This window comes from Notamacropus eugenii, chromosome 5 (assembly GCF_028372415.1).
Source record: "Notamacropus eugenii isolate mMacEug1 chromosome 5, mMacEug1.pri_v2, whole genome shotgun sequence".
NCBI lineage: Eukaryota > Metazoa > Chordata > Mammalia > Diprotodontia > Macropodidae > Notamacropus > Notamacropus eugenii.
The window spans coordinates 275549518-275565678 of NC_092876.1; the positions used below are offsets into that span (position 1 = coordinate 275549518).

Sequence of the window (16161 nt, forward strand, 5' to 3'; positions counted from 1 at the left end):
CTATGGACAATTTTGAAGATCTTGGCCTAGCAAGATGGCAGCGGGTTTTAAAATGGGATTCGCATGAAGTTAACACTTTTTCAGGTAATGGCATTTTCTTGTGATACCCCAGACCTTTTATTTCTGGAGGGATTATAATCTTTTGAGAGGAACTTTGACTTATTTTATGCTAAATAATGATGGAATTTTAAAATAAAAATATGCGTTTGTAGTAGCGATTGATTTTAAGAAATTTGGAATCTGTTAATTTTCCCTCCGATATATGTGAATAAAATAAAAAGTGAGCGGGGGAGTGTGACGATATTGTTAGGTTCTTAGAACTTGAATGTCTGTTTCAAAACTTTTGTTTTTTCAACATTATGATGCTCTTGGCCTCTATCCTTCTATATCAGGTGAATTGAAACAGTAGGTATATGACATACCTTCCTTCTCTCAATGGTGGGAGCACCTTTGGTTATCTATGAAAGCGTCTGATTTCAAAAGTATTAGTATCAGAGAATGGTTTCCACCATCACCTTGAATGTCTTCCATGTACTTGGCACTCCTGAGAAATAGGCCTCATGTAAATAGCAATAAGTTATTATTAATAAATATTAATATTTGTATTTTGGTCCTAGACCATTTGTCTGAAAGCATAAATCCCTTTTGCAGAAGCCTCATCCCTCAGCTCTAGTGGTCAGTATTAGAGCTCAGTTCTTGTAATGTAGGTATTTTCTCCCTCGGTGATATTAGAAGACTTTAAACCACTTACACATTTCATGGTCTAAAAATATTTGTTTGGTAAATTTTTCTCCATACTTGTCTGCCTTTCTTACCTTTTTTTCCCCTCTCACTGTGAAGGCCATTGGCCCGAGTTTTCCAGAAACAATCTGGTATTTCAATCTTAGAGAAAAATCATGGGTGCTTTTAAGAAATGAAGGGGAAAAAAACTGCTCCTTTGAATAGAACCTTTATTTTCTTGTTCAGTCCCAAAAAGACTCTTTATAAATATAGAATCAGAATTTTTAAAAAAACCAACGCTTTTCCTCTGATGGATGGTTTGTTTGTATATTTGATTCTTCTTACTCAACTACCTGTATTTCTTTTTGTTTCTTTTCTTTTTGGAAATTAAAAATTGTCCCCTTTGAGAATCAAGTGCTGTAAATGTTGGGAATTAGTAGTAATCTTCAGGCTCAGCTAATTTTCTTAGAAAGGTGGAGAGTTGCCCCCAGATAAAATGTACCCACTGAACTTCTCTCAGTGACCTCAGAGGAAAACACAGCTGCCAGTACAGATTTGTGAAGGTGTGCCTTTTGCAATGACTGACTGTTTCTTGAACACATCCCATCTCATCTCCAGGGAGCTTCGTTATAACTTTTTAACAAACATAATAGTAAAAATGAGTTCTTATCATTCTCCCCATGGGAGTATATGAATTTCACGTTAAATTTTCCTAAGAGTTGGTATCTTATAGATCCCCTAGTTACTCTTTAAGATACCCATGGCTACATATTTGAAAACACTTTATTCCCCTCTTTCTCTGTAATAAAGATTAAAAGTAGAGGCTTCTAGTATCAGGATAAGTGACATGGTAAGGGCTAAAATATTAGTGAGTAAAGGGATTTTTTTAAAAATAAAGATTAAGAAAATTCATTCTGAGAAGAGAGGGATGGGTCCTAACCTTTGTGAGAAAGACAGAGTACAATATTTGATGCTAAAATGCCATATCAGTGTTTGTTAAGAAATGATAATCAGGTTAAAAAACCAAATCCAACTCTTACTTATGCCTGCATCATCTCTCTTAAGAGGCTATAGGCCATGATGTTTGCTGCTTTTGGTGGATGAAACAGGCATAAAATGTGAAATTTAAGTGTTGTAGCACCTGAGTTCCCAGTCATTCTTATCTCATTGTTCTCAGCTTTAAAGTTAGTTTTCTCATGGCCTGCCCTGTTTTAGGAATAATTCCCTAGTGAGGACATATTCTCTTTTTATCATTAGATCTTAATTTTATCTCTCAGACTTTTGGGTTTCTGTCTGAGAAAACAAACAAACAAATTCAAATCATCTTGGAGCTAGTGTCCACTGGCCTGGTTAGTAATCAATAGAGGGAAATACATTTTTCTATGCTCCACAGAGAGCGGTTAGTCACTCTGTTCTCACCCATGTGACACAGAGATGCTATTGACTTCTCTTTGGATGAGTAGGAGAGAAGTAACATATTTATTATTATTATCTTTTCATCTGTTTAATGAATTTGAGATAGGAAATATTATTCTTATTAATAGCTCCCATATTTATATAGCACTTTATCATTTCCTTAGCAGTTTGTTATGGATAATCACATAACTAGCATAGTAGTAATATTATTATTCCCATTTCACAAATGGGTACTCTGAGGTTTAGAGCGCTTAAGTGGCTTACCTATGGTCAAATGGCTATGATGTGATGGGTTTAAGCCAAGAACTGGATTTGGAGCTGGATGATCCCAGGCCTTCTTGGCTCTGAATCCCACATTCTATCTAATTGCCCCTATGGTACTCCCTACATTAAGAAGTACAAAGGTTTTTTTTTTTTAAACAAGAGTTTTGAGAATCAAATTTCTCACTACTTAGAGGATTCCTCAGCAATAATATAGACTTTGTTTTGGATGGAATTATGGAAAACCTGTCCACTTGCTTTGTTCAAATGGGAGAGAGCTAATTTTCTGATGTGATTCATAAGCATTCCTTTTTCTGATTCTTTTCTGAAAAAAAACATTTGTCATATCCATCATGTTTGTATTTTATTCCAGCTCTTTACTGAGTCTATCAGAATGCAAATAAGAGGGGGAGAAAATTCATCATTTTTTTTTTTTTTGTAATTAGCTATAACTTTAAAAAAAGTGAAAAAATCTATCCTCTCTCTCTCTCTCTCTCTTTCTCTCTCTCTCTCTCTCTCTCTCTCTCTCTCTCTCTCTCTCTCTCTCACACACACACACACACACACAGATACACACACACACCCCTCCTACAAGCCAAAGAATTTTCTTGACTCTGCTGATTTGCCCCATTAATATTGCTGTGCACGCAGTGTAGGTTATGGACTGGTCGACTGGTTCTGCCGCTTATATTAACAAGAAAATAATGTGGTTTACACTCTGGACACACTTAGTTTTGTATATTTTTAGACTTGGGGCTGACTGAAGGGAGGGAGGACCTTAGGGGGAGGCTGGGGGAACCTAGAGAGAATAAGCTGCTTTATCTCTATCCATCTCTGAGCAAGACTGAAGCTGTCCCTTTCTGTCCGGGGATAGAATGGCGAAATCTGCTGCTGGACTAACGGCTTTGATATTTCATTTGCAGACGTATCAGACCCCCAAACAAGAGAAGATTTTTGGGCCTGTTGCCACAAACCCGTAGATCCGAACTTGTGGTGATATTCCACACAAGCTTGTGTCTATAGGTATGTGTCTGTCAGGCAATCTCACAAACCAGGGGCCTGTTCTCTAGATGGCACTTCGTAGCCATTGATGTGTTTCTGTATATCTCTGCCCCCACCCCCACATCTAGACAAGTGGTGGCTATTTTGTTCTGAGATGGTCATTGTTCGTTCGTGGTTAATATTGTCATATTCCTGCCACACAGGCCTCTGGGCTGAGGCTGTGGGCACTTGAGTTTGCAGGTAACCCCAAATTTGGTGGGGTTTGGACACCCAGCTATTGACAGGCAAAAACCAGATATGCAAACCTGGTTTCATTTTGCTTTCCTAAAGACTGATTAATTGCCGTTAGCAAAGTTGTGGTTTTCTCGGGAAAGTGACAGAGACTTGTTTATGAGAACAGTATTCTAGTAGTTTTGGCGGCACTGTCTGGCAAGTCTTGCTTTGCCCTATTGTTTCCCAAGTGCAGTTGGAGGGCAGCAGAGAAAGGCAGATACGCTGAGCTCTGGGAATATTTGGAACAATCTTCATAAGTAGAATTATTGGGGGAGAGAGTCTACCTTTCACTCTCACCACTTTAGCAAATCACTAGTTTATGTAAAAAGAAGCATTTATATAAAAGGAAGAAAGGAAGTAGGGGAAAGGTGTGTGTGTGGGGAAACAACAAAAACTAATTGCTTAGATCTAATTTTGTGTCTAGCTAGACCAATTTTATTTATCCTCTTTATGTCTTTAAAAAAAAGAATGAGTATGATTCTTTCCCACCCCCACCCCCTATCTCCCTACCCCAATCACTGCTCCTTGCCTCTTAAATGTCACCATTGTGCCAGGATTGGAAAGAGCAAATGATTATAGATCAAAGCAAACATGGCTAAACAAGGGTACTTCCAACTTCAGGGGCTGAGCCGTCCGTAAATAGCACCCAGGGTGAAAAGTGGATCAGATTGGGTGCTTTAAACCCTTACCACTCAAGGCTCAGGAATTCCTATAATATTTTCAAAAATCTTACCGCCTCCTCCAACTAAACAATTCCAGATAAAATCAGCTGCTCAGTTGAAAAAAAGAAAGAAAGAAAGAAAGTTTGAAATTCAGATGGGTGATTTTATTTAGTCTGTGTAGCCTCCTCTCAACCACTGTGCAACCCAGGGTTGGCTCTCTCTAGGTTTTGAGGAATATGAAAATGAAACACCCTGCTAGTTGAGCTAGGAATGGCTCTATCTGAGGTACAGACACTCTATGTAAGATGGCAGGTAGGGATCTGCAAGTGGTAGACCCAGGGGACATTCTTGTTATGCATTTCCTTGGAGCTCATTCCACATAGCTTCAAGAAGTCTTGGCTTATATATCTGAAGTCTCCCTAGGCTTGCCAAGACATTGTTGCTGCATTCAGGATATACATAACACTACATCTAGGAAAGGAAGATTTCTCTCCTTCGGATGTATCAAGTATATTGTTTGGCCTCTGGCTTGCATCTGCAGAGCAGCAAACAATCTACCAAGTTGATTTCACAAGCATTTTTGAAAGGGTGGTCTTTGGATAGGTGAACGGCCAATAACTTCAAACCAACGCAACCCCTGCCCTGTGAATCACTTAATCTGGTCCTCACCTCATAGACTTGTTACTAAAAACCCAAAACAACCAACCAACCACACAGCAAACAACAACCACAATAAAACAAGAGTATTAAATGTGGAATATCTAAAGAAAAAAAGGCTTTGAAACCACCACAGCTACAAACTAGAACTTTTCCTACATTTCAGGTACTACACAGGCCTATTATATATCAGGGAGTGAATCTCTTAGAGACTGTTTCTCTTAAGTGGGGTTTAACCTGCTCACTCAAATCGAAGGGTTCTAGAGACTACTATACCCTTTCAAAGCTGTAGAAGACATAAGAAATCTTGTACATCTGATTATCTGCTTAATTTAATTTTTTCTAAATCTTACCCAGAAAATATTCTCATGAAAAATCCAAACTGCCTGGGCATTGGCCAGAAAAAATAGTAAATTAAATGTTGCACATGCGGTAAAATGTTTCCTTCTTTACGCCACCTTTACCATCCTTCTTATTTCCATGCTCATGAAGGAAAGATTTTCTGAGTGTTAAATGGATTCTTCCTACAGGAGACAAGATCTCCTATAGAAGACATGGAGACATGGTTTGGAATTCCAGAGAAAGACATTATAATAGAATCCCTCCCTTTTTCTTTTGTGGGGCAAGTGGAAAATGAGCATAGAGTACTTTATCAAAATGTCTAAATCAGCCCCATCAAACACATTTATTAAAGTCCTGTGCAGGGCTCAGGTAAGATTTGGCCTTTAACGGGTCCCTCACTCTGCTCTTAACCATTCTAATTGCAGAAACCACATTCACAAATACAAATGGCTTTTGAACCTCAGTTTTGGATGATTTCGCTTTTGTTCTTCTGAAGTACTTAAAGCAATTTCACTAGAATGCAGAAATTAATATATGGATGGTTAGGATCCATACTATTATCTTAAATTTATCCAACACTGTGACGTTCTCACTTTATACTTCAAAGTGTTTACCAAGCGTTCTTCATATTTGTTGTATCTTGTGAAAATGCCCTTGCTTCCCAGTTGTTGCTTTGTTTTGTTGTTATTGTTTTTAAAATTCTCACCAGCAGCAACACATCTTAAAGCTAAATTTACGCAGATCTTTCATGGGTTCCATATGTGTGGAAATGACAGTGAGATCAAGGAAAAACTGAGTCTCGTCTATCCAAGGCTTTTCTAATAATGTGGTTGATGGGATGGGATGTGCCCTTTTTTGTTGTATACCACAAACCTAGAAGGTTCCCAAAATGATCATCTAGCTATCTGCCTCTAATCATGGGCATGAAACTACCCTGCCTTTGTAGCCAATGTTCAACCATGTCCAAGAAATAATATTCTTTAGCCCTCTTCAGTAGCCTCCTGTTCAGATTATATTTGCTGTTAGGAAGTTCTTGCATCTCTCTAACCTAGATGTCTGTTACAACAGTTTGATATGGCTTCCTCTTGATTCGGGGTGGTGGTTGATAGGTAATTTAAAAATCTTGCTTTACAACAGACTAATTCAAATCCATTTCCAAGTGTCGTAGAATCCCTTTGCAGTAGGTGTTAGAAATATACCAACGTCTCCATACGTTACACTCACACCTTCTTCTTATAAATGCCACTTGCTTTTTTCCTCAATATTTTCAATAAGAATTTTTATGACATCATTCCATATCATAATTGCATGTTGTTGTTGTTACATGACTACAAATATTTACACTAATTACATAATGAGCTGTAATCGCACTAATTGGGTAAATACATGATAATGGGCTAAAATCAGGGTAAATAAACAAGGAAATTCACACAACTGAAGAGCAGGGCATTAAAAACCATTAGCGTTCTAAGATCAACCCCCCCTCCTCCCTGTTGCCCCCAAGATAAGAATATCTACAGAAAAAGATTGATTCCTCACTTTCCAGATATTTCAAAGCCTCTTTGGGTTAAGCTTAGTGTAATGTAACAATATATTAAGGCTTTTCATAAATTAACTGTTCCCTTCTTTGTTAACTCTCCTTCCCCCCTACAATTGCCATTGCAAGGCTTGAAAGGTGGGGAGGAGAGAATATTCTTACTATGTCTGAAAATTCAGACAGAATTCCAAGGCAGAGAATATGGAGGGGATTTTTAAAAACTCAGAAAAAAATAATCATTTAAAAAAATTGAACCATTTTATTTTTCTTCTGTGCCTTAATACATATACACATGCACATGTGCATGTGCATGTAAATGTACTCACACATACACATCCTAACATATCCCAAGCACTCATCAATTCCTTTATATTTGGGTTAGATTCTTTTATTATGTAGCCCTATTACTGACGACCTGAGAGAACTCCAACAGTACAGGAGAGGAGCCCACAGATGATATTCAAAGCTCAAAATCCACTTCCAGATCATAGGACCAAGAACTGAAAAAGAGCTTACAGGTAATCTGGTTCAACCTTCCTTCTCATTTAAAGCTGAAAATACTGATACCCAGAAAGGTGAGGTGACTTCCCTGTAGTCAGGGCACAAGGGACTCAGGATTAGCCTACATTCATGCACCTGTACAGCATCATCCCCCAGGTCATGAAGTCTGACAGTATAGTGCCTTGGCATTGACTGCAGATAGCTGAGAGAATTAGTTTGAAAGGTTCCTGTAGTCTCTACATGGGGAAAAACAAAATAAAACAAAAACTAAGGATATGTATGAGTTTGCTGAATGCTGACTGTTACGTTTCATTGGGAAGTTGACTAAAAAAGCTAATAGAGACCTTACCCTGCCCTGAAAATGGCATGAAACTGTCCAATCTGGTAGACCAGAATTTTCTAGTAGGGAGAACATACTCACATAATATGAAGTATATGGTCTTTACTACCATCATTGTACTATTATATGTAGGTGGCCCTGTGTTTTCCGATGCTATCTACTTTAGCTCCTTGCAAACTATGGCAAGTCCTCTTAAGTTTCTGGGATGGGCCTGAAGAAAGCCTACACGTAGCTACTTTGAGCACCATAAATAAGCTTGGAGAAGTTCATCAGCAGAAGGCTGGCCATCAGATGAAAAATTTTTTTCAGCTCCTCATGAAAATCATTTACTAAGGGCTGAGAGTTGTACCAGGGGACAGATGGTAAGGGGATATACCAATGAAATACCAGATTCCTGAAGTTTTGAAGTGTAAGTTCAATAGTGCCTGCTCGCCGTGATTTGTTGTGTCTTACTTTTAAGTAATTTTTCTTGGAACTCTGTTTATGAGGTATTTATTTCGTATTTGCTCATTGAATTCTAGCTGCCTCAATTTCCCCCTATGATTGTCATCTTTTAAAGAGAGAAGCTTTCTGAATAAAAGTCCAGTTTCCTGAATAAAACTGTTTTTTCCTAGTCTTTTCTGATTAAATGTCCAAGCTTACATTTTGTTAGTTTCCCATATGTCTTTAATGTGCATCCCAGTACTTTAGAGTCATTTGAGCTGCTGTCACAGTCTCATATACCAATAGTTTTCAGTCCTAATTTCAAGGGGACCTAGCCCAAGTACTTTTTCTTTTTCTCTGTGCAGAATAAATGATCAAGGGTCAAGTTTCTTGTTTCGTTTTCTCTATTGTCAGGCCCTTGGTTTTGATGTGTTGCCTCTCACAAATGGTCCACTAGGTGACAGCATGAAGAACCCTGGTAGAATGACTTGTATTTTATTGCCTGAGAAATGGCAGCTCTCCAGCCATTATGACTGCACGCACCCAGGTTGAGGTAGTAGGTTGTATAGTTCAGAATTACATCAAGGGAGATAACTGTACAGCCTCCTAGCTTTCCTTGGGTCTTGCACAAAACACCATGGTGAGAATGATCATGATTTTTCCAGGCCTTTCCCCCTAGGAAAGCCCATTCAAGGTAAGATCTGCTATAGTTCTTTTTTTTTTTTTTTGCTATGTTAGAATTAAAGTTATTTATTGATTTTTGCCCCCATGCCATATCTTCATGTTATGTGGATTTGTTTTTTTTTTTAATTTTCTTTTGTTTTGCTTTACTTTTTAACCAAAAGAAGAGTGAGACTGATTCATAATTCTCCAGGATCTAATATCTAGGAGTTTGTAATATTGAAAATAATTGCTTACTCATTTCCTATGAAGCTTCCCAAATTGTGGGGGGAATAGTGATCTGGAATCACTGTATGAGGGTTTAGGCTAAATAAACTGCATGCTGAGTAGCCATTTTCCTGTCTTATAATTTCTTCAGCTTAAGCATGTATAAAAAATATATGGATTGGTATTGATGAGGACAATCACTATGGTAGAACATAGACAAATGTATGCTTCTTCAGGGCAGGAACCATTTCATTTTTATCTTGGTATCACCAGCACCTAGTACAATGCTTTGGTACAAAGCTGTCTCTGAAAAAAATGTGTGTTGAATTGAACGTAACTGATCAGAGATCTAAATGTAGAATGACCCTTACAGGTTCTCTTGCCCAGCCCTCTAATTTGACATATGAAAGTTCAACATCCAGCTATAAATGTGTATTTTGTCTGTCTTAGGATGAGCTCATCTATCACATAGACAGTAAGTCAATCCCAACATATTCAAGTAGGCTTTACAGACATAGTATTAGAAGAAAACCCCAAGAGGTCATCAAATCCATTCTTCTGCATCTAGGAATTCTGAGACCCAACCCATAAGAACAATAATGGTTGTGTTTTATCTATGTCTTTCTGTGCTACCTTAAAGGAAATACTAGCTCCCTGTGTCATCATTGTGATTCTGGCCTTGAATATTTTCTTAGTGAGTCATAGCAATTGTTACATTCCTAAGCGGTCAGTAATAACTAGCTCCAGTTTGGAGATAAGGCCCAAAGAGGTTAAGTGACTTGCCCTCAGGCCACATGGCCAATTGACAATGGAGCCAGGAGTAGGACCCAGAGTCCCATCCTCTGTCTTCTTGGTCTTTCCACTTCCTTTTGACAGCTTAGCAGCTGTATCCTTGCCCTAGCTGAATGCTGCCATTATTCTGTCATACTTTATTCTAAGTTGTGTGGAAAAGGCTACCTGTATTTGTGCTGTATGAAAGTTTGTATATAAACATCTGCAGCTACTTGACATCTAAGGACCTACTTAATATTGTTTGTGCAATTATTTCTAAAGTTTTGAAAAAAAAATTTTTAAACAAGTTGAACGTTTATGTGCTCAACTTGGAAGTCTTCTACACAGTAGCTAAGGGTTGGGAGCAGATACACTGATCCGGTATCTTTCTTCACTGATTGCTCGTAGGGATAGTCTACTCTGAGGGGAAAAACATATTCATTATGACAGTTCAGCTTCTGTAGCATTAGGTATTTGCAGATGTCACAAAGCTGGGAAGGACAGCAAACACTGCAGATGAAAGTGTTAGAAACCAAGTGGACCTTAGCAGGATAGAACATTAGGCAAAATCTAATGAGATTTCATAGGCATAAAATGTAAAGTGTTGTATTTGTCTGAAAAACAGTGCAACAAGTATAAGATAGTGGAGGCATGGATGAAAAAAAAACTGTTTTCTGAAAAAGAACTGGGGGTTTTAGTGGACTATAAGTTAGCAGTCTGATGTGGCAAGCCAAAAAGTGCTAATGTAATCTCAGGCTGCATTGAAAGGCACAGTTTCCAAAAATAGGGAAGTGGTAGTCCCTTTGTACTCTACCTTCATCAGACTGTATCTGGAGTATGATATGCAGTCAAAGGTGCCATGGTTTAGAAAGGGTATTGATTCATCTAGAGAGTGTCCAGAGAAAGGAGATCAGAATGGTGAAAGTCCTTCTGTCCATGGAATATGAGGATCAATTGAATGAACTAGAGACAGCCCAGAGAAGAAAAGATTCAGGGTAGGCTATCATAGTGGTCTTCAAGTATGTGGTGGAAGGACTAGATTTATTCTGTGCAGACCTATAGGACAGAAACAGGAACAATGGGTGTGGAAGCTACAAAGGGCAAGATTAGACTTGATGTCAGGACAAAATGTCCTAACAATTAGAGCTTCCTAACAAAGTGAAACGGATTGTTTAGGGAGGTAGTGGATCTCCTTTTCTTGGTGTCCTTCAAGCACAGGCTGACTGAGTCCTTGTCAGGTATAAAATAACGGGAGTTCTTTTTGTTTGTGGGTTGAACTAGATGCCTACTAATCCCTTACAACTTTCCAATTCTGTGATTCTGTGTAAGGCTATGTCTGAAAGACCTTAACTAGTGCCATTTTTAGGTGCAGAAGGCTTGAGTGTGCGCAGAATCATGGAAGCCAAATACTCAGTGATAGAACAAAAGGTTTTAGGAGCTTCAAGGAAAAGGAAGAGTTATTGATGGCAAGTCTGGAGGCATTTAGGTTTATTTCAGAGACAATAAAAATATATGACCTCTCTCTGAAATTATTGTTTTGATGGATTTTTGTCTTTGATATGTATAGTTGACTTATTTCCAAATAACCTTCTATTCTTCCCTGAATTTTATAGAACTGACAGCTATTCTGAGTCCCACAAATCCTTGACTCCCCATGGGTATTCCCATTGAGTATAACCAGGGACTTGAAGATTATTGTTAGAAGTTAAGAAGAAAAGGAAGGAATACAACAACCATATGGGAGAATGTTCAGCATGGTAGAGGAAGCTGAGCATTTGTGTTGATACTCTATGTTAGGGGCAATTCAGGGATACATTCTGTTCAGCGAGTGCACTATTGTCCAGCCTCTCTGCTCTGGTCTCAGTGTATCTTTCTCTCTCTGCTAGCTTATTTTAGGCTACTTGACTGCAGGCCACTGTGATCTTGTTCACTTTGCTTGGTGGCAAAGACCTTTTCAATCAATGTCTGGTAACTCTCTGTCCCCCTCCTACAGTGCAGAAGTGTGAGCTTCCCAAGAAGAGGTTCTTGTCAGTGACTGATAGAATCAGTTCTCTTCTCCTTGCTGACCTGCCACAGTGTCTGCCCTGAGCCTTCTGATGTCTCCATGGAGAAATGGGTGAGCCCAGCTTTATGGTAGTTCATCTAAAATATGTGTTTCTATATATATTCAGTGTGTGGTGAGACTTCCAATACAACATAGCCACCACCAGCAGCCCTGTGTACCATACTTTCTCAAGCCATGAAAGATGTTTTCTCTTTCTGAGTAGGACCAATGCTTTGCAGTGTTTAACTGCTTCCTTTTCCAGGGGTTGGTTGGACTTCATGGTATTATCAAAAGATTCTCATAGTATAAATAGCTGTCTCTAAACTTTGGGATTTTTAAAAGTTTATACTTAAGGTAGGAGTTAAGGTAGGGAAGGTTCACAGACATGTCTTTAATCTTACGGAATTTACATAGTATGTATGTGATACTGATGTTGTAACTAGTCATCTTTCAAATATTTCAGAGTTCTTTTACTGCCATAAAATACCAAGATGCCACACTGTGATTGTTGTATTTTAGTACTAAGGAATTGTAAATATTGAACCTTATCCTACAGACTGTAGGATTATATTACATTCCTGTAAGTGCATTACATTGCACTCAATAAACTTTTATAACCTTTAGGATTATGGAACTCATTTTCCCCTAAACATTTTGTTATAATAGAAGGAACATTGGACTAGATGTCAGGAGGCTTTGAGGTCTTGTCCTCCCTCAGGTTCTAGCAACATGTGTGACCTTGGGAAAGTCACTTTGCCTGTTTATTTTTTTCATCTGTAACCTAAGAGAGTCAAATTAAATTATAAGATCCTTTCCATATCTTGAATTCCTTTATTGTAGAATGTTAGCCCTTGCTGATATACATTGCATTCTATCCCTGCCTCAGTTTAATCTGGGAAATGATAACGGAGAGTCTGTCTGCACTTTGGCAAAGTGAATGGATGTTATTTTCACCCTGTTCAGTTTGAAAAATAAGTGACAATGTGTCAAAATGAAATCTCCCGAACATTTCTAACATTGAAGGATCTATTGGGACAAGAGAAAAAAAGAAGTAATTCATAGTTTTTATGGCTTGCAAAAATCCTAGAAAAATATATTAGCAAAGAAAAGGCTTATGATGTCTGTCTGACTTTGAACAGTGATGCCAAGTTGCAATATGGGATTTTCCAGTGTGGAAAGTCTCAGTGGTGAATAGGGTTGTGTCAAATTCCCTGCAATCCTCCATCTCCTCCTTTGGTTCTTTCCTCCTTGCTCTTCTTGAGTAAAAATCATTCTCTTCACCCTCCACAGCCAATTGCAATATGGGACACATGAGAGCTTCAGTGTCCCTTCTCAAACCTTTTACATCAGTCACAGAACCCCTGCTGTTCTGTGCTAATGTGAACTGTAGTGACGTTTAGCATCAAGACATCTCCAAGTCAAGAGGTTAACGGAAAACACATCTCCCATTGTGTTTTCACAGCTCTGATACCATTAATGGCGCAAACACCATGGAGACAAATAGATCTCTCTTTATTCAGGAGGCTTTGAATGAAGAAAAAATATATATTACATCTTCACAACACGAGTGCCTTTTCTATATGGCACATTAAGGAAGGATGGAGGGGAGAGGTCATATAACATCGAGTCTGATATGGCCAAAGCCTTGTCTAGAGGTACAATTCTATCCCCCACCATTTTCTTTCTGTTGCTGTAATGAAGAAGCACTTTCTTTGGTCTTTTAATGCATGTTTCCAATCCCAGCTGAGAAAATGAGACTTATCCTTTCAAAGTATAAATGCAATAGAAAATTCTTTTGATACTTTAGTGGAAGACTTAAGGTAGTGTTCCCTACACTGCAACCCAGAAGAGATTGCTGTTGCCCCTTTCTGCCTCTCTTTTCCTCTGCCAGCCTCTAAATCTCCCCTTTTCTGTTGTTGGCTTTGGGTATACAGGATCTAGGTCGATTACAGTGGATTGGTGGAAGGGAACAGAAAAGGAAGAAATCAAGAGATGGCAACCTTTTACAGGGACAGCAATGTTTTTTTTTTAACTTCAGAATAGATCACATGGTCCATGGAACTATATTCACATAATAATAATAGTAAGAATTGCAAGCATCTGTAAAGCACTTACTGTGTACTAGGCATTCTGCTAAGTGCTTTACAAATATCTTATTTGATCCTCATAACAACTCTGAGAGCTAGGTGCTATTATTACCCCCACTTTACAAATGAGGAAACTGAGGCAGACAGAGGTCAAATGACTTGCCTAGGAATTGTCTAAGACCAAATTTGAATTCAGGTCTTCCTGATTCCAGTCCAAGTGCTCTATCCACTGTGCCTCCCAGCTGTCTCTAAAATGCCTCTTACATGATGGGTGAATGCACTTGTGACCTTTTTATTTCATACACTTGACTGTATCTCTCAGGAAAATGTTAATGAAGACTATTTAAGGTCAACGGCATTACCTTTTTGGCTGATAGGCCATCATGAACAGAGCTAGAATTAGAATACTCACTTTCCTCGGTCACAGATAAGCACATTAATCACTGGACCCTGTCTCTTTGTGGTGCCAATTCAGGATCAAAAAAAAAAAATCCATTCTTGGAGCCTAAATGGCCTTGCTTGACTGTCTGCAGAGCCTGGATCCACTGAGTGACTGCCAATTCTTTTCTATGTAGTATAGATGCTGAGGTTTTCTTGGACTCTTAAAGTCCAAGAAATTCAAAGTCTCAGACAAGTCTAATTACAAGCAGTGATGTGTCCTCCTCCTACAGGCAGGACACCAAGCTAACTCTGAGGATGAGAATTTTATTCTCTGGGTACATCTCTTCTGTACTTATTCAGACTATCCTGATGCCTAGAGGCATCTGTCTCAGAGCTATTGATTCAGTGACAACTAATGTAGCCAAATCCACACACCAAAGTTCATCAGGAGAGGCACAGAAGGGAAAGGAATGCCGGAATGACTCATTGTTGAATGAATAAAGGGCCCAAGTGTTCTGCCACTGTCATTTGTAAATTCGTATAAAATGTATAGAATTCATGTCATAACTGGAATTCTGACCTAGACTGGCTCATGCCCAGTGGTGAGGGTACAGCATTAGAACAGTCTCAAAATACTTCCTCTGCTCTGACATTAACCATCAACCTCAAAAATAAATAGCATTTTCATGATGTGTTTTGCAGGCCCGTCGAGGGTTTTATCATCTTTAAACTATTTGTAGCTTGTAAACTATTGAGAAGTGGAGTGTTGCTGATGTCTGAAACCAGAATGAAAAATAAACGGATATTAAAAAAGAACTGATATGTTCCCTAACACCAGGCAGATAGATTTGCTTTGCATGTGTAAGGAATGTAAAATAAACTTTTTTTACTTTGACCTGGCATGAGAGTATCTAATTAATGTAGTATTTCATTCACTGTTATTTATTGAGCGTCTCCATGACACAGTGGATGAAAGTCCCGTCATGGCATCAGGGAGACTTGGGTTCAAGTTTTGCCTCTGACCCATACTTGACTTATGAGCTTGAGCAAATCACTTTACCAAGAAATCCTAAGACTACAAGGAACAGATAGATTACTCATCTGGGTCAATGGGAAGAGATCCTGGTACAAGAATTCTCTATACTGTGAAAGCACAGGCACAGACAGAAACTCTATTTACTATTAATGAAATTCCAATTATCTTTAAAAACAATAAATTTTGAATAGCTTTTGGTTTCACATCACCCACATTCACCATTGCATCCCTCCCCACTCTCCCCGCTCCCCTTCTGAGAGCAAACAGTCCAGTCAAGCTAATTGGCACATCAAAAAATAAATAAATAAATAAAGGCTAACCTTATCTTGCAGAGGAGGCAGCCATACTCCATGGCCCATCAGCAATGGGCAGAACCAGATTAAAATGTAATCGGGAAATATTTCACAAGATAAAGAAAAATGCAGGAGAACATAGATAGTTTTATTTTTATACTTTCTTTTATCATTGATTTTTTAAAGTTTTGAGTTCTAAAATCTCTCCCTCCCTGCAGCCCCTCTCCTAGTATTGAGAAAGTGAGCAGTAGGATAGCAAATATATGGAACATAGGTAATGTTAATGTGTGGTTTTCTAGGTCAATATATGACTGGCAAGGATTCTTATGTACAGTTGAGTGGCCTGTACCATTGGTCTACAGGACTTCCACACTTACAGAATTCTGCCTCTATAAAGCAAGGAGGAAGGTACTTTTGTACATCGCTTCTTTGGGGCAAAGTTTGGTCATGATAATCATTATAATTTCACAGAATTCACTTTCAATAGTTGTATTGTTTTTATTTTCATTTCTATTTTTGTTGTAATA

The 16161-nt window shown here is 38.4% G+C and overlaps 1 long non-coding RNA gene across 8 annotated transcripts in view; it reads left to right on the forward strand.

Moving 5' to 3' along the window:
* Nucleotides 1–16161, forward strand: part of LOC140506113 (uncharacterized) — a 319922-nt gene that overhangs the window by 280694 nt on the left and 23067 nt on the right. For 6 of the 8 annotated variants that reach the window (XR_011967780.1, XR_011967781.1, XR_011967775.1 and 3 more), the window contains one exon: nt 1–16161. This exon is cut by the window's right edge and continues 23067 nt beyond it. This is a non-coding gene — a long non-coding RNA (uncharacterized lncRNA). The other 2 variants (XR_011967778.1, XR_011967782.1) reach the window with 2 other exon arrangements.